The sequence below is a fragment of the Neophocaena asiaeorientalis genome, unplaced genomic scaffold (genome assembly GCF_003031525.2).
Source record: "Neophocaena asiaeorientalis asiaeorientalis breed wild unplaced genomic scaffold, Neophocaena_asiaeorientalis_V1.1 scaffold176, whole genome shotgun sequence".
NCBI lineage: Eukaryota > Metazoa > Chordata > Mammalia > Artiodactyla > Phocoenidae > Neophocaena > Neophocaena asiaeorientalis.
The window spans coordinates 1,553,219-1,572,328 of record NW_020175788.1 but is presented as its reverse complement, the minus strand read 5'-3'; positions in this window follow the sequence as shown (position 1 = coordinate 1,572,328).

Below are 19,110 nucleotides of genomic sequence, written 5' to 3'. Positions count from 1 at the left end.
GCCAAATGCTTGGTCTCAGCTAAGAGTGAACGTGGTAAGCGTTTCCGGGGACATACCAACCGATATGGATTGCACTTTCTCTCCATTCCCACTGTCACTACTCTCATTAATTTTTCTGGAATGATAGCGATGTTTTCTAGAGACGTCTTGGCTCCTGTTTCTGAATCCATCACACCACAGCTGAAGCAGCGTCCGAGTGCAGCTGTGAAGCGGTCACTCCCTGCTCCAAAGTTTTCACTCTCTTTCTAGAGAGGATCCGGCTAAGACTGATTTTCATGGTGGTCAGTGCTCTACCTTTTCAGCCTGAGCTCCAGCCTACACACCACAAAGCCAGACTATTGGCTCACCTCCAAACCTTTCAACCAAGGGCTTTCCCCGACACAGTTCCCCTTGCCTGGAATTCCAACCTTTTCCTCCAACGTCTCTCTATTAAAACCACATCCCTCTTTCAAAGCCCGTCTTAGTTGCGACTTCCGTCACCAACATTTTGCAGATTCCTCTGGCTGACATTCATCATTCATGTCATTTGGGGGCATGATTGCAACACACACCTCCATGCCTTGCTACATTTTCTCAAGTGTAGAGACCACACACTCCTTCATTCAACGCTCTTTATAGAGGAAGACAAATACCATATGATATCACTTATATGTAGAGTCTAAAATATGACATATGACACAAATGAACTTATCTACAAAACAGAAACAGACTCCCAGACATAGAGAACATACTTGTGGTTGCCAAGGGGGAGGTGGGTGGGAGAGAGAAGGACTGAGAGTTTGGGATTAGCAGATGCAAACTATTATATAGAGAATGGATAAACGACAAGGTCCTACTGTATAGCACAGGGAACTATATTCAACATCCTATGATAAACCATAATGGAAAAGAATATTTAAAAAAAGAATGCATATATGTATAACTGAATCACTTTGCTGTACATCAGAAACTAACGCAACATTGTAGATCTACTATACTTCAATAAAATACACTAAAAAACCCACTCTCTATAGACAGCCTACTATGTGCCCAGCACTGCGGACAGTACTCACCACAGTGCCTTTGAACATAACTGGCCCTTAAGTATCAACACTGACTTGAATCACTGTTGGAAGGTGACCTGGGCCCAAGAGTAATAATTCTTTCCTTTCATACATTGTCCTTTTCAAAATATGTCCACATCGAGCTATTTAGCTCCCAATAATGGAACATGATATTCAATACCATCTTCAAAATCTAGAGTCTACCTCTTACTAGATTAGTCACTGTAGCAGGTTACTTTATCTCTCTGTAAATCAGTTTCTTCACTTGTAAGATGGGGCTATCCCATTCACGTCATGGGGCGGCTCTGAGGAAGAGTAAGTGAAGAACGAGATAGGTGCCTGGCGCAAATCTAGGAGCTGTTCTGTGCTTGTATCATTACTGTCACTGCTCTAAACAGCAAAAGAAACCCAGCTTGGAATGGAAAACAGAATCAAGGGCATATAACTGAGAGTTGTCTCTAGTTTTCTGCCTAAGTTTTCCCTTCAGCCTTTGAAATTGCACAGTGCTATACATTCTGGAAAAAATGTATCTTCTGGATACCGGAAGCGGGAAAAACACCCCTCCCCTCCCTTGTGTAGCGCGGGCTGGGGGAGTTCCCAGCCCAGTGGGTGCCTCAGCCTAGCCCTCATGGAAAAACCCTGTCACAGCTTTGCATTCTCTGCTGAGATAAAGACAATTAAGACCTTATGGGTCGAGTACCAAACAGAACCTCCAAAATTTGAACAAAACCATTCACAACTTTTTTTTTTCTCAACTAAGAGCTCCAAGATAATCCCTCGGTGGATATCTTTAACAGTTATTAATGTTGAAATAAATTCCATAGTATACTGTGGATACTGAAGTTGAGAAAGTAAAATTAACACGGTCTAAAAGAAAGTTACTTAGCACATTTTGCTGTTTTCTGAGATTGCTAGCGTGTTGGCGGTGGTTGGCTGTGGGCAAGGATAATGTGGAACATTTTTGTTGGTCTGCTAATTAAAAAAAAGACCTTATGGCATGTTTTGCAAATATAGATATGATTTCCAATATTCTGGCCCCTTCCATTGGTCATTTCATCTCTGATGACTATAATCTGATATTTGGAATGACCTCAGGACAAGCCAAGCTAAGGGCAGCCTGGGTCACGCTTCTCTTTTTATGCTGATAGCCTATCTCCAAATTCCAAGGTCTTGGGAAAAAACCCACCACGTTTGATCTCTCCTGCTGTCCAGAAGCGCCAGGCTCCCTATCAGGGCAGGTGTGTATTCAGGTCACGGGGTCCTGCACCTGGGGCCCTTCCACCAGCCCTGGCCCTGGGCGGCTGTCACTGGTGAATGGAATGTATCGGTTGGTACTTACATTCTCCCGATTTATAGCATGGAAATCGCTACCACAAATGCTGCCAGAATATTCACTTTCATAGATGTGAGAATCAGGAGGAATCTAAGAGAAAAAAATTTCAGTACACTTCATAATGTTTAAATAAAAGAATAACTCATTTCGTGCCCAATGAGAATTCTCGGGAGTATCAATACACTTGGGATTTGTGGCTCTGAGTGTAAGGCATGGTGGCTTAGATAACGGTGCGGCGATAACTGTTGCACATTTACAAAATCCAGTTCTAGTTCTATCATTGTGAAAGAGTATATTTTTAAAAGTCCAAAGTCAAAGGTGAGCTAACTTACAAATAGCTGTACCTGACCCTTACCTGCTTGTTTCGTTAGTTCAGATGGGGCATGATATGGAGCAGGTCTGTTGTCTACACGTATTTGAACTCTCATACCTTCCTTCTAGTAGTCAGGTTAAGATGTTCTGTCTTAGGTTCTTCAAAGATTATTTGTTTTAATTTCTCAAGATGATATTCCATTATTCTGTCACATCTTTTTTCCTCTCTCTTAGGTGTAGGTGTGGGCTGCTGTAATTTGGGACCAGAACACAAAGAGATTTCAGAAGAAAAATGTTAGACATTGGGTAGAGGTTTCATGAGCCAAAAACACAAAGTTAGAGTGTGGGGGGCTGATTTCCTTGTTCATTCTTTTTAAAAAATTGTTTATTTTATATTGGAGGATAGTTGATTTCCAATGCTATGTTAGTTTCAGGTGTACAGCAAAGTGATTCAGTCATATATATGTATATATACAGATTCAGATGTTCTTCCCATATAGGTTATTACAGAGTATTGAGTAGAGTTCCTAGTGCTATACAGTAGGTCCTGTTGATTATCTATTTTCGATATAGTAGTGTATATATGTTAATCCCAAACTCCTAATTTATCTCTCCCCCCCACTTTTCCCCTTTGGTAACCATAAGTTTGTTTTCTAAGTCTGTGAGTCTGTTTCCGTTTTGTAAATAAGTTCGCTTATAGCATTTTTTTTAGATTCCATATATAAGTGATATCATATGATATCTGTCTTTGTCTGACTTACTTCACTTCATATGATCATCTCTAGGTCCATCATGTTGCTGCAAATGGCATTATTTCATTTTCTCTCTTTTTTTAAAAAAATTTTGGGGCTTCCCTGGTGGCGCAGCGGTTGAGAGTCCGCCTACTGATGCAGGGGACGTGTGTTCGTGTCCCGGTCCGGGAAGATCCCACATGCCGCGGAGTAGCTGGGCCCGTGAGCCGTGGCCGCTGAGCCTGCGCGTCCGGAGCCTGTGCTCCACAACGGGAGAGGCCACAACAGTGAGAGGCAACCGTACCGCAAAAAAAAAAAAATTTTTTTTGGTTGTGTTGGGTCTTTGTTGCTGTGTGTGGGCTTTCTCTAGTTGGCGGCTAGCCAGGGCTACTCTCTGTTGCGGTGCACAGGCTTCTCATTGCGGTGGCTTCTCTTGTTGCAGAGCATGGGCTTTAGGCACGTGGACTTCAGTAGTTGTGGCACGTGGGTTCAGTAGTTGTGGCTCGCAGGCTTAGTTGCTCCAAGGCATGTGAGATCTTCCCGGACCAGGGCTCGAACCCTTGTCCCAGGCATTGGCAGGCGGATTCTTAACCACTGTGCCACCAGGGAAGTCCTAGTTCATTCTCTTTTTATGACCGAGTAATAGTCCATTGTATATATGTACCATATCTTCTTTATCCATTCATCTGTTGATGGACATTTAGGTTGCTTCCATGTCTTGGCTATTGTAAATAGTGCTGCAATGAACATTGGGGTGCATATGATGTTTTCAAATTATGGTTTTCTATTCCTTGTTAGTTCTTGAGCCACGAAAACTTGGCTTTGCCATTGAGTCGTTTCCATTATTTTCTGCTCTGTGTTCCCTGTCTCAGAAGTTTGCATTCAAACCCATTGCCAAAAGGGAGACAGTTGGGTCCATGGGTGCCTGGGGACTGACCAGCCGTTATAGGTCAATTCCAGTGTAGTGGCTTCCTGCATCCCTCCCAGGGAATCTGGGTGTTTCTGGCGGGGAAGGGATCACATCTGGAAGCTGCTCTCACTATGACACTGACAGCTGGTATTGCTGTCCCAGGTTGGGAAGCACCTTCATGAGTTATTGTGGTTGCCTCTGAGGTGTAAATAGGGCAAGGAGTATGTGGGTATCTGAGCCACAAGGGATGCTCAAAGTCATCTAGCTGAGAGTCTAATTTAAAAGATGATGAAAGTGAGGCTTGAGAAGCTAAGTCCGGGGCTAGAGTGATACAAGCCGGTCGTGGACAGAGGAGTGATACAGGGTGGGGGACAGACTAGTAGTGGCAATGGTGTCTGAACTGGGCAGACTGGTTCCTCCTCATTTCCAGCCCCAACCCTAGCCTGCTAACTCACCAGCTGTCTTCATGACTTTGGGCAATTCTCTGCGTGCCTCCATGTTCTCATCTGGAAAATGGGGATAAGAAATAGTACTTATCTCTGAGCATGTGTAAAGGGCCTAGAACAGTGCCTGCAACATATTAAGTGCTCAGTTAATGTCAGCAGTGATCAGTAGTGTATCAAAGCACATTTAATCCATGGAATTCTGATCTCCAGGTAAGTACTCGGTGGTTTTTTTCATTTCATGTTACATCTCTTGTGTCCTCAAGGGTGTCTCAAGGGCATTTCAAATGGAATGAACACAGCCAAGGAGAAAGGCTGTCCTGTTAGCCTTGCATCAAGGAGGGGCCTCACGAGCCTCCCTCACTCTCATCCCTAATGTACCTCTTGCAGTTTGGTGTCGGGGCCACAGGGTAAACTCTCTCCCTCTTTTCCAGTGAGATGGCAGGTGAAAGGGACTTGGAAGGAGAGGTGGATTGAAGGGGTCATTACCAAGAAGACCAGCACACTTGTGAGAGCAGTGCTGAGAAGTCTAAAAGAATAAATAGATGTGTGAGAGATCCCAACACCAAAAGGCACCTTTAAAGCTGTGCTTGGAGCGTGTGGGGGACAATGAAGAACGATACTAGGCCTACAGCCGGGGAAAGAAGCGGTAATGTTAACTGGGAGTTTATTTAGCTTGGTTTTTCCCTGGAATAGGATAACCAACTGGAAGGTGTAGCATGAGTGATGGGTAAAACCCAGGAGGAATGTACCAGTAATAAGGCTGCATTGAACTAATTCAAATTGATCGCGTCTCGGCCCAAGACTAATTACGTGCCAGGGAACCAAAAGAAGTTCTGGAGAAAGAGCTTGTAAATGACGCGCCTTTGGTTCCTTCAATTTCCAAAAGGGAAGCCGTTTAGATTCTATAAATTATAGGTTGGGGAGCTTGAGGTGGACTTTATTTTTTTTTAGAAAAAGTATGAATGAATGACACCATTCAAAAGAGGGTTTGAGAACTCTTGAGAAGGAAGCATTTTGACAACGTCATGTGTGCGGAAGGGGTTTGGTGGCCAAGGCTCACTAGATTCTATGGGATAGGAAGAAAGTGGGAGGAATCAATGTGAGATTTGGGGGTAGATGGACCAGAGATGGCAGAGGAAGACAGCCTGGGCTCTGGAGTCTTGGGAGGTGGGCACCCAGGCGGCAGAAGGGGGGTCTGAAAACCACGAAAAGGTGCAAGAATACTGTAAAGACCTTCTCAAGGGTCAGGAAGCGGGAGGAACCAGCCACCTTCCGGTGCGTGCTGATGGTGGCTGGAGTTGAAACCCGAGGCATGGGCCCAAGCCTAGTCCGGCACTGAGATGCAAACTAATTTGTCAGCAGAGTCAGGGGCTGGTAACACACACACATAATCCATTAACATGCCCGTACCGGGTATCATAGCCTAATTCTTCCCCTTGATTTGTAAGCTTGTGAATGGCAAAGGGCCATTTCCTGCCTAAAGGATCAGTGATTAAGCAGTGCTTGATTGAACTAATTTCACTTCTTTTTACCCCAGTGTTTCTATGCTAGAGACCCAGACTTCTTATAAGCACAGATGGTTTCCAATGTGCTTATCATGGATGAGGTGGAAAATGAAAACGAATGAGCTTTAAACTGCTTAATTACAGAACCCGTTGTTTGAACAAATCCAAGCAGAAGAGCTTTGATGAATAGATTGATGTTAAATTGAAGGAATGGATTTTGTGGTGAGAAACAGCATTCTAAAACTCACAGAGGGACTTCCCTGGTGGCACAGTGGTTAAGAATCCACCTGCCAATGCAGGGGACACAAGTTCGAGCCCTGGTCCGGGAAGATCCCACATGCCACGGAGCAACTAAGCCCGTGCGCCACAACTACTGAAGCCCGTGCGCCTAGAGCCTGTGCTCTGCAACAAGAGAAGCCACCACAATGAGAAGCCCGCGCACCGCAACAAAGAGTAGCCCCCGCTCACCGCAATTAGAGAAAGCCAGTGGGCAGCAACAAAGACCCAACGCAGCCAAAAATAAAAAATAAAATAAATAAAAAATAAAACTCACAGAACTTGTTCAAATAAAATATACTTGAAGTAGACTTGAATGAAACACTGGACAAAATTTCAGATGACAGGTTGTTGGAAAGAATGCCTAATATTCTGGTGGACAGATCGAGAATCCAAAGACATCTTGATAGGCCAAAATAAATTCCAGAAGCAGTGAAGACTCAGTGCATTCACCAATGTAGACTCTACCTGGAATATTGCATTCAATTCTGAATGAAATTCAGAATTTGACTCTCTTCTCTGCGGCCTCCCCACGTGACCTGCACTTCTCCCTGCATGGCTGCGGGGCCTGCACAGGAGTATTCCTGGTGTGTGACAGTGGAAGCTGTAGATGGGTAAGGCCCGTCCATGGAAATTACACAGTCACACTTCTGCTGCATTTTACTGGGTCAAGAGAGTCTCCAGGCTCCCCAGATTCAAGGGCAAGAATTCCACTCTGTAAACAGCAGGTGCAACATAATCAATGATCAATCATGTCACTTCTTTCACGGTCTTTCTGTGATTGGCCGCTAAGCGTCTGTTATCGGGTTCAAACACAGACAGCAAAGCATGTACTTGTGTTTCCTCCTTGTCTCCCGGTGATAAACCCATGTGACATTTTACAAACACGGATGATCGAAAGGGAGAATTGGCCCAAAAGATGAAAGTGCAGGAAGAAAATGAAAAGCAATCATGCTGGGAGTGGAATTTGGATTTGAACGTAAATGGAGTCACAACGAAAAGCTGACATGGGGGATGTGGACACTCTAGCTGGGCAGCCACAGAAATTCTGTGAAGGTGAATTTATTGCATAAATGAGGAAAGCAGTTGTTGTGATGGAAAGAAGGATGTCTTTTAGAGAAAGTGACACCGCCGAAAGAACACACTTAAAGGAACCCTTGGAGGTGTTTCACAGCACTGAAAGCTCAAAGGAAGAAATTTGGGAAGCGAACCCAAACTTAGAAAGAGGTAGGGCAATTTCCCCAGGCATAGAGAAGATGCTCACTTAATGTCAGAAGTTACACAGCGGGAGGAAGGCCAGCACTGTTCAACTACTCTTGGTAAGTTTTTACCAAAAAGTGAACCACTTTCTCAATGTTTTTGATGTCTGAACTTATGGTGTATCCAATAAATACTAGTTTTACTCTTTTTAAATTTTCCTATGCATTTGTAACCAACAGTAAGAGAGTTTTTAATGTTTTCACAAAAACATTTTAAAGGTCAAGGAATAAGCATCATTTTCCCATTCATTATTCATTGGTTTGCACAGTACTAGTATCTAGGGTAATGTTTATGGTCTCACGTTGCAAAGTGAGGACCACCTCTGTGTGTGTATAAATAAGAAAATAAAAATAAATACACACACGCATACACATGCACACAATAGCTTGCTCTATGGTAAAAAATGGGGCCCCCTCTGGAATGTTTTAGAACCATGAAGTGGGCCTCCACCAGGGGCTACTTTGGGAGTTTAGGGGGCACCTTTTGGTTGTCTTAATGACTGTAAGGTGCTGCTAGCAATTGGTGGGTGAGGTCAAGAATAACAAGTGTCCTGCTTTGCACAGGACAGTGAAGGCCACAAGGCATCTGAACGACCCACCAGACATTTGCGTAAGTGAAAAGCATGTTTAAAATTATTTGGTCTTCCAACCTAATTCTATTTCACACGATAGTTTAAAAATGTTTTAATGTAATTGAATTTGTGGGAATGCAACTACTGTGTACTTTGAACCAGGAAGTTTGCACCATTTTGGAAAATAGCATCATCGATGACAAAAGTGATAATGGAATCTGTATTTTTTTTTTTTTTCTGGTCAAACTTTTTTTTAACATCTTTATTGGAGAATTGGTGCGTTAGTATTGGTGTGTTAGTTTCTGCTTTATAACAAAGTGAATCAGTTATACGTATACATATGTCCCCATATCTCTTCCCTCTTGCATCTCCCTCCCTCCCTATCTCACCCCTCTAGGTGGTCACAAAGCACTGAGCTGATCTCCCTGTGCTATGCGGCTGCTTCCCACTAGCTATCTACCTTACGTTTGGTAGTGTATATATGTCCATGCCACTCTCTCGCTTTGTCACAGCTTACCCTTCCCCCTCCCAATATCCTCAAGTCCATTCTCTAGTAGGTCTGCATCTTTACTCCCGTCTTGCCCCTAGGTTCTTCTGACCATTTTTTTTCTTTTTTCTTTTAGATTCCATATATATGTTAGCATACAGTATTTGTTTTTCTCTTTCCAACTTACTTCACTCTGTATGACAGTCTCTAGGTCCATCCACCTCACAACAAAGATCAGTTTCGTTCCTTTTTATGGCTGAGTAATATTCCATTGTATATATGTGCCACATCTTCTTTATCCATTCATCTGTTGATGGACACTTAGCCTGCTTCCATGTCCTGGCTACTGTAAATAGAGCTGCAATGAATACTTTGGTACATGGCTCTTTTTGAATTATCGTTTTCTCAGGGTATATGCCCAGTAGTGGGATTGCTGGGTCGTATGGTAGTTCTATTTTTAGTTTTTTAAGGAACCTACATACTGTTCTCCATAGTGACTGTATCAATTTACATTCCCACCAACAGTGCAAGAGGGTTCCCTTTTCTCCACACCCTCTCCAGCATTTATTGTTTGTAGATGTTTTGATGATGGCCATTCTGACCGGTGTGAGATGATACCTCATTGTAGTATTGATTTGCATTTCTCTAATGATTAATGATGTTGAGCATTCATGTGTTTGTTGGCAATCTGTATATCTTCTTTGGAGAAATGTCTATTTAGGTCTTCTGTCCATTTTCAGTAGGAAGCTGCTGTGCGAAATCAGGAAGAACAGTCTGGCAGAGTCTGGAAGAATGATTCTAGAGCGCCTGCTTACTGGGGAAAAGATTTTAGTTTAATTCGAAGTTTCTGTTTTTACCGCGATTCCTAAGTCTAACCAAAGTGGCTTTTGGAAGGTGTGGATCTGCCAATCTCAGCCGTAAATACCTGGAAATATTTTTATATGTGTTTCCACTAGATGGCGCAAGGTGCTCACCTATTTTGAGGTGATCCAAAGGCCCTTGGGCAAAATAGGGACCAAGAACAGTACAACACTCACCAGGCAGTGGGTGGATACGAACTCCTGTGTCATTCTAGAATAATCACAGGAGCTCTACTGTAGTGGCACTGCATTAGCACACGCCTAATATCACCAGTCAACCATGCAGTGTTCCCTCCAAAAACGCTGGCATCGCCATGTATTAAAATTATTGATTCTGACATACAACACATAAAACGCATGAATACCCAAGAGAGATTCACTTCTAAGTCTTATTCAGGAGCTGCACTTAGAAAACAGAAGATGTGCATAATTCCTTATAGTAAACTAATCAGCCAGTCGAGCAAGGCACACTTACTGAATAGTGGAGTCCCACATACCCTTAACTCGACTTCCCTGTTGGTAACATCTCACATAATTATAGCACAAGATCAAAATCAGGGAAATTGTCATTGGTCCAATCCACAGCCTTAGGTTTCACCAGTTTTATATGCACTTGTGTGTGTGTGTGTGTGTGTGTGTGTGTGTGTGTGTGTGTGTATGTGTGAAGGGGGGTCAGTTCTTTGCAATTGTATCACGCATGTAGATGTGTATAACGACCACCACAGTCGATACAGGACAGTTTCATCACCACAAAGATGTCCCTTGAATTGTTACTCCTTTATAGTTACACCCAATCCCTCCATCGCTCAGCCCTTCCCTGCATCCCTAAACCCTGGCAACCAGATGGGATGATGCACGTGCCAACATTAATGGGTGTATTAGTCAGCTCAGGCTGCTGTAACAAAATTCCACAGACTGGGGGCTTAAACAACAGACATTTATTTCTCAAGTTCTGAAGGCTGGAAGTCCAAGATCAAGGTGCTGGCGGATTCGGTTCCTGGTGAGAGCTCTCTTTCTGGCTTGAAGACAGCTGCCTTCTCACTGTGTCCTCATAGGGTGGAGAGAGAGACAGCTCTGGTATCTCCTCCTCTTCTTATTAGGAGGAGACCCCACCCTTATGACTTATCTCACTCTAATCACCTCCCAAAGGCCCCACCTCCAAATACCATCACATTGGGGGTTAGGGCTCCAACATATGAATTTTAGGTGGACACAAACATTCGGTCTAACACAGGTGATGACTGAGGACCAGTGGACCCTTCCTTATACCCCCAATCCATTCCCTAATGACTTGATGGAACTTAGGACCCATCCAACGGAGAGGAAGGAAGGCAAAGAACCCTAAATTGACTAAGAAAACAGTAATTTGATTTTTAAAAGACCCATATAGATGGTTTATCATGAACAGGCAAGAGTAAAGTTCGTTCTACACAGGAGGTTGGGAACTCAGTATGGAGAAAACCTTGAGATACAGGGTCAAAAGGATTACATATTTTGGTTCAGCAAGTCTGCACCTGTGAGATCCAAACCTGCTGCATGTGTTACAGAGACAAGAGAATTTCTCCTTCACCAGCCCGGCAGCAAGCCTGTGAGCACCGGAGGAAAAACTCGATGGCAGCTCTGTTGTTAAGTCTTGATTTCAGAGAGTGCGATCTATCTCTTGGCATCAACCACAATCCCAACAATGTTTTGCTTTAGCCAAAACCCTTCCAAAGACACACCTGTGGCTTTCAGTGAAGTTCTCTGGACATCTCCCAACATCTGTCTGGAAAGGATCCAGCAGGTCATCAGGGAGAAAACTCACACTGTGGATGAACTCCAAGTTTTGCTGGCTTCTCCATCTTCAGTGCCTGAGAGAGAAAGAAAAAGCCTGGTGGGGCATTCACGTTGGGCACTGAGGCAGGTTGAACTGGTCCTCTGTCCCTGTTGTAGCATCAGCAAAGCCTCTGTGCTATTTCAAGTCTTCTGTGGTCCCCGGTTAAATCCCAGAAAACCAGGACACCTCTCGGGGCCCTAGGCATTCTTCCAAAAGATAAGATTAATTCCTAACTTTGCACTGAGCTTGTTCAGTGTTTAGTGAGCACTTCTACAGAGACAAACCATTGCTCAATGGACAAATATTTCTTCAGAATGATTTGCCTGGCTTTGAATTACTCTTTAACACAGATGCAGAAAAGTAAAGACAGCCATCCACAGCTAATGCTGAAGAGTGAGGAACTGGCTTTGATTTTTTGCGTGTGTGTGCATTTCAAGAAATAAGGCCAAATTCATGCTAGTTGTGCCTTCTGATGACCTCGGGAATAATAAAAATACATTACTACATATAATCCTTAAAATTTTTCAAGGGAAGGCGATGATTTTAGTCCGTATGTTTGGAGAAAGATGATAGCAATTTCTGAGAGCAGATTTTTGGGGGGGATCTTTGAAGGGGCAAGGGTCTCCAGCATAGAAAAATAGAGGTAGGAGTGGGGAAAGTGACAGATTAGAACTCGCTTCTCTCACCATGAGAACTCAAGCCCATCAGGATCTAATCCTCTCAGAGAAGATTAAACATCGGATAGAATGTTATATTGAGGGTCAAATTCAGTTGTCTTTCCCCTGTTCTTTTAATTATAACTCTCACAAAGATGAATAAATAATAAAGAGAGATAACTGTGGGCTAAAAACATTTTTCAGCCATTGAAAGTCAATATTCTGCTTTTTCTTGGAAAATATTCACCCCCAGAGAGGTAAACACTTTGTCTAAGGTCTTATGGCCATGCAGGCTGGTGTGGTAGAAATTCCCAATGAAAGGCACACCGTGAAGAGCAGGCCATCCTGAGTCTTCCTTACTGAGTCAATAAATATTTCTCAAGCTTGGAGGACATGCTGGGGGCTGACGAAGCATACGAAGATGAACAGAACACAGAGCCTGCCCTCCGCTGGGTCTTGGTTTAGTAAGGAAGACAGACGTGTAAACAAAGAGATGAGGTCTCTACTAGAGGCGCAAATAGCACTCACCAACCTGATGAGTCAGTGGAATGCATTCCATGCAAAGCAAGGAAGAAAGACAGAACAAGGGAGTGTATAGGAAACCAGAGTCATTGAGTGTGGGGTGTGTGTGTGTGTGTGTGTGTGTGTGTATGTGTTTTGGGGCGTACAGGTCCCTCCCATGTGTGCTACTGAGGTTAGCATTAACCCAACAAGCCCAAGTGAGATCAAGTCTGATGTGAGAGAACCCTCAGGAGTCAGCTTTTCCATTATTATTGTTTTTGTTGCAGCTACAATTTTAAATTAATTGATCAATTAAGCCCGAACAGGTAATATATGCACAGTGTTCAAAAGTAAAAAAATCAAATATTATGTGTAAAAACAAAATTCTTCCCTTCCTCTCCTGGATTCTGACCTGTTCCCACCCTCCCACCATTCTGCCTTCCCCAAACACGCTTCTTCTGTTTATGCTTCCTAGAATTTCTCTGTGCAAATACAAGGGATTATGAATATGCTTTCTGATCTTCTTCTTTTCTAACACTAAAGACGGCACACACTACACTTGCTCTTTTTTCTTAATTTTATAATATATTGGGTATCTTTCTATAGCAACACAGAGAAAGCTGCCTCATCCTTTCTTCCAGCTTCATGATATCATGTTATATTTAACCAGACTCCTGTTAATGAACGTTTGGATTCATTCCAGTTTCTGGGCATTACAAACAATGCTGTGATGAATAACCTCGTACCTACACCATTTTATACGTGAGCAGGTTTATTTGCATGATAAGTCCCCCAAAGTGGGACTGCTGGGTCAAAGAATAGATGGATGTCCAGCTCTGGTAGAGACTGCTGCCAGAGGGTTACGTTTCTTTGGCTTTTCATTGGTGGGCCTACCACATAAATCTATAGAGAGCTCTACATATATGTAACTACAGACTGGCATCACAGTCACTTAGCCCAGATGAATCCTAGGTGGGGAGTCCACAGCGCAGGTGTCATTAAAAAGCATGTGTGTTCTTCTCAAGACTTGTCATTGCCAAGGAGGGGGTGGGTGGGGGAGGGGTGGATTGGGAGTTTGGGATTAGCAGATGCAAACTGTCATATATAGAATGGATAAACAACGAGGTCCTACTGTATAGCACAGGGAACTATATTCAATATCCTGTGATAAACCATAATGGAAAAGAATATGAAAAAGACTGTAAATATATGTATAACTGACTCACTTTGCTGTACAATAGAAATTAACACATTGTAAATCAACTATACTTCAATAAAATAAATTTTTTTTTTTTTTTTTTTTTGCGGTACGCGGGCCTCTCACTGTCATGGCCTCTCCCGTTGCGGAGCACAGGCTCCGGACGCGCAGGCTCAGTGGCCATGGCTCACGGGCCCAGCCGCTCCGCGGCATGTGGGATCTTCCCGGACCAGGGCATGAACGCGTGTCCCCTGCATCGGCAGATGGACTCTCAACCACTGCGTCACCAGGGAAGCCCTAAAATAAATTTTTTAAAAAGTACGTGTGCTCTTTCAAATGCATAATGCATCACATGAAATGTTTATTGAGCCTAATTTACACTGAGAGCTTTGGAGGCTGTGTAAATGTCTCTGTCAGATTCCTAAACAACATAACCTATCAATACAGCATGTGGCAATGAGCCATTTAATTTAACTTTAATGGTTTACTAAGAACAAGTTACTTGATTTACAACTGGTTGCTCACTTTTACCTGGCTGTACTGAAATGTCAAGTTGATTTGAAATTGTACTTTTTCCTTACATGAGGTTAGACCACATGTTTATCAGGTAAAAATGTTATTTTTTAAAGTTTCATTAACATGAAAGGTTTATTCGAAAAGGCAAAAAATATATATATTTAACTACTCATTTTATAGTATTAATAATGGCAGCAAGCACGGGTCACTGAAACAGTAATAATTTTTATAACATCTAGGTATACGGTACCGTTTGTGGAGGGTGTGGGCGGGATTTCAGAATCATCTGGGAGATTTCTCAAAGGGCAAGTTTTCCCCCCAACGCCTTCCTGAGGCTCTGGTTCACCACCTCCTCCACTGCACCACCCCTGGGGACATACTCTTCTCACCCAAGGACCCCCAGTGAGACACTATCACTAATCGGAGTGACAAAAACACCATCACTAATAGGAGTGACAAGGACAGTTCTTAAAAAAAATTAGCTTGATGAAAAAAATACACCATAACGCCTCCATTTATTTATCTCCTTTTGCAAGGGGCTGGAGAAAACGTTGTCACGAGCCTGCACTGGTCTGCAGGTTTGCCCTTGGGGACTACTGAGATCTCCTTTCCCACCTGTTAGCTCAGGTACATTCTACAGGTAACTCCCCAAACTTGGACCTTTCCCCCAGCATTCTGTGTTCTTTTCCCCTATGTCAAAGCCTTTTCCACTCTTGGACCTTCTCCTTCCCCTGTCTCCTTAATGCCCTGTCTTCTCCATCTGGCTTTCAAATCTGATTCACGCAAAGAGTAATTTCCACTTCCTCCCCGAAGCCTTTTCTAATTATTCTAGACCACAATCACAATCTCACCCTCCTCTCCACTTAGCATCTCACCACTGAGCTCAAATTATGTTGTCTGTTAGTTCCACCTTCATATCTAAATGGTAAATTCTTCCAGGTTGTGGACCGTGTCTAAAATCCCTGTTATAACACAGCTAGCACAGGGCATCATAAAGCCAGAAACACATTCTTTCAACCATCCATCAAACGCACTGCATGTCGACTCTATTCCAGGCAGACTGCGAATATAAAAATGAGCATGAGACAATCCTTGCCCATGAGCCAATCAAGTCTAATCAGGGTCTCAAATCTCTAAGCAGATAATTAAAATAAAATATGATGTGTTACACTTTGTGAATAGTTGATAAATTTAGCAAATCATCAATCAGAAGAAATTGGAAAACTGTATACTCTGCTTCCAGTTTCACAAATCTTCTGTCTGGGTAAAACTCACTGTCTGTAAACTAGGTGAACAGTGGGTATAACGAGACTCCCAAGATATCAAGGGCTCCTGAGAAACCGTGGAGCCAAGGCCAAACTGAATCCATTTCCTCCCCAGTCATTTTGATTAAAAAAAAAAAGGCAAGTTGTAAGAAACTGTCAGGATTATGCAAAGTTGTCAGGGGTCCAGGAGAAACACAAGGCCATGTAAGTAGATAAAAAGGTGAGACCAGGGAGGTGAGAAAGAGCTGGCCCAGAAGAGAACAGTAGCCTTGCAAACACTCAGAAAGGAACACAGACAAGGGAGGGACTGATGCGGGGGCCAGAGGAAGGGCTTGAATCTCAGAGCAGCTGGATAGAGGGACCAGGGGGTGACCCTCGGGGGTAAATTCAAGGGAGAAGAAAAGAAACCAAATGGACAGCCTGCCTTCCCTCTTCAGTCTCTGCCCTGGCTACGCTAGCTGGGCCCATCAATTGGTGGTCTCAAGTGGGGGACCAGGGGAAAGCCCCTAACTCTAATGAGTCTGATTCTAAAATTCTGGAATCCCTGGCCCATCCTTCAGTTACACAGGGGAGCCATTTCCTGGCAAGAGCCGGCACGGGGGCCTCTCTGACCGGCAGCTCCTCTTCGTTCTTGCACTATGAAGCCCTTGCTGCTGAGCCCTGGACCCAGATTCTGCCAATGAGCACCTGGGTCCTGGCTGGAGATTTGTGCCTAACTGGAGTGTGGGCCTGGTAAGCCCATGACGTGTCTCCTTGGAAAAGTCAGGATAGGGTTTTGGCTTTGAGGTTCTAGAAGCTTTGTGGTCTCAAACTGCAAAGTCAGCAACTCCTGGCATCAAAGGACACATGCACGGGGATACCTCAGCCCCTTTTGGGGGAGGACAGTTAATTTTTTTCATCCATATTTATAAGGTCAATATAAATCACTGTGTATGCTTATCAAGAGTTTTGTAAACCTTTCACAGGGTTCTTTTGGTTTTTTTGTGGGTTTTTTTGGCAGCTAGTCATGTGGGATCTTAGCTCTCCAACCAGGGATCTAACTTGCACCCCCTGCATTGGAAGGTAAAGTCTTAAACACTGGACCGCCAGGGAAGTCTCACTGTGTTTTATTTGTATCACACTACTTAGTTTTTAAAGATCATCCCTATCTGGTCGTGCAGATGCTCTGACATCACACAGAAGCCTAGGCTATTACAGTCTGCAAATACTAGGAAGTTTAGAAACTCTCTCAAGTCACGTAGCTAGAAAGTGAATACAGCCCAGGCCTCCTCTGCCTCAGCACAGCCAACTTGGCGGCAGGGGTGGGGGGCACCCTTAGGCCTCCAGTCTCCTAATTCCATTCACGGAATGCTTCTTCAATGCTAACTATACCCTCAGTACAGTGCTACAAGCGGAAGATGCTTGCCCTCAGGGAAGGTGGGATCCATTTGGTCAAAGGGGCCACAAAACAATGTAACAACCACTAGCACCACAGCCTAGAGTACAATTGGAGAGTCCTACCAGATGAAGAAAATAAAACTCTTCTCTTGACTGTTTGACCTCTGCTGAAACCAGTTGGGGCAAATTGGGACAAAGAGCAGATATAAGGTCAAAAATAGAGTCCAGTAGGAGAGGGATGGTAGAAAGACAAAGACCGGGTCCCAGTCCTGTTGGAGGATTGATGGAAATAACAGTAGCTGTTACTGTTTCCTTTCAAATAACCTGGCTTTGTCCAAATTCAACTTTCAGTTCACCAGTAGGTATTTCCCTTTGGCGGCGAGGAGGTGTGAGGGGGGCAATAGGCAAACCTTGATTCCAGATTTGGGGCTCTCCTCCTTAGTTTTAAAATGAGGAGGGGGGTAGGCAGGCTTTGTATGCTGCAAAGTTTCTAAGTGTGCCTGGGATACATCTGTAACTCACGGTTAGTAAAGAACTAAAAATAAAAATCCTTTGACTTCCTTCTCCTTTACCAGTGTTTTTGTTGCAGAAACCCAGCTGGACCAGCTACTGTCACTTCATGTTGGTGGCATTTTTAAAAATTAGTCAGTGGTTGGGCTATTAAATGTTCAACTGCTAATGACAATGATCTTCCTTTCATTTATTTCACCATAGCCACATTTCCCCCTCTCTTAATGTCTTTGTTTAAACAATCAGCATTTCAACAAGAGTAAATAAAATATTTTAAAAAGAGATATCACCATAAGCTAACCCACCACTGTTTTCATTTTTCCCTGCTTCTGATGTCCATGCATATGTATTTTTACCTAATTACACTCATACTCTCGATACATCATGTGATCTGACTTTTTCCTTTAGATTATGCTGTAAACATTTTCCCTGTTTCCATAGACCTCGTGATTATTATTTAATAGCTGCATAACATTCCACAGGATGGACGTTCCATCATTTGAGTTAACCATTTCCCTGTTCTTGGCCACTGAGATTGATGCCAACTTCTATTACTCAGTGTATTGATTTAGATGCAATTTTTACAGACATAAAAAATGTCTTTGAGGTGCTTGTCTTTTGGAAGAGGAAACAAACAGCTCCAGCTCATTGTGTGTCTACCAGGTACAAAGATGGAGCCCAGGGCTTCCCTGGTGGCGCAGTGGTTGAGAGTCCACCTGCTGATGCAGGGGACACGGGTTCGTGCCCCGGTCCGGGAGGTTCCCACATGCCGCAGAGCGGCTGGGCCCATGAGCCATGGCCACTGAGCCTGCGCGTCCGGAGCCTGTGCTCCGCAACGGGAGAGGCCGCAACAGTGAGAGGCCCGCGTATCGCAAAAAAAAAAAAAAAAAAAAGGGAGCCCCAGAGAAAATACTAAAAAAAAAAAAAAAAAAAAAAGATGGAGCCCAGACTAAAAGGCCAGTCAGTGGGTGAGTGGTTGCCAGATAATTATTCTATGTATGACAGGACAGAAACATCACCGATAGTTTGTAACTATGATAACAATGACATTCACTTTCATGATCAACAACCAAAAAATAAGAAATACTACGACATGGTGCCAATCCTAGCTTCCTCTTTTCTGTTCCTTTATGCCAGAGCCACATAAAACGGGACCACGTTGCTAATGCCATTCTGCATTAGACTACAAATTAGCACCCCTTCATTGGGCCTGTGAGCTTCAGAGTTGGACGCCAAGGGGAATGCGCTGTTCTCTCAGAAGAAGGCAGAAGGTCTCTTGTTGCCTTTAGGCTGGCAGGTGGGGGAATGGTGGTGGTACACACAGTAGGTGAGGGGGTGGTATATATTAGCAGTGGGAGGGTGGTACATATGAGGGGTATATATAGCAGGTGAACGGGTGGACTGTGTACCGAGGGTCAGGCTGGCCCTTACCGTGTTCTCCTGCGACAGGAATGAAGTGAGTCCATGAAGAGGCGGGAGAGGAAGAGAGGGTCGGTCGGGGTCTTGGAGGTGGAGGGAGGTGCCATAGGCGCTGGGT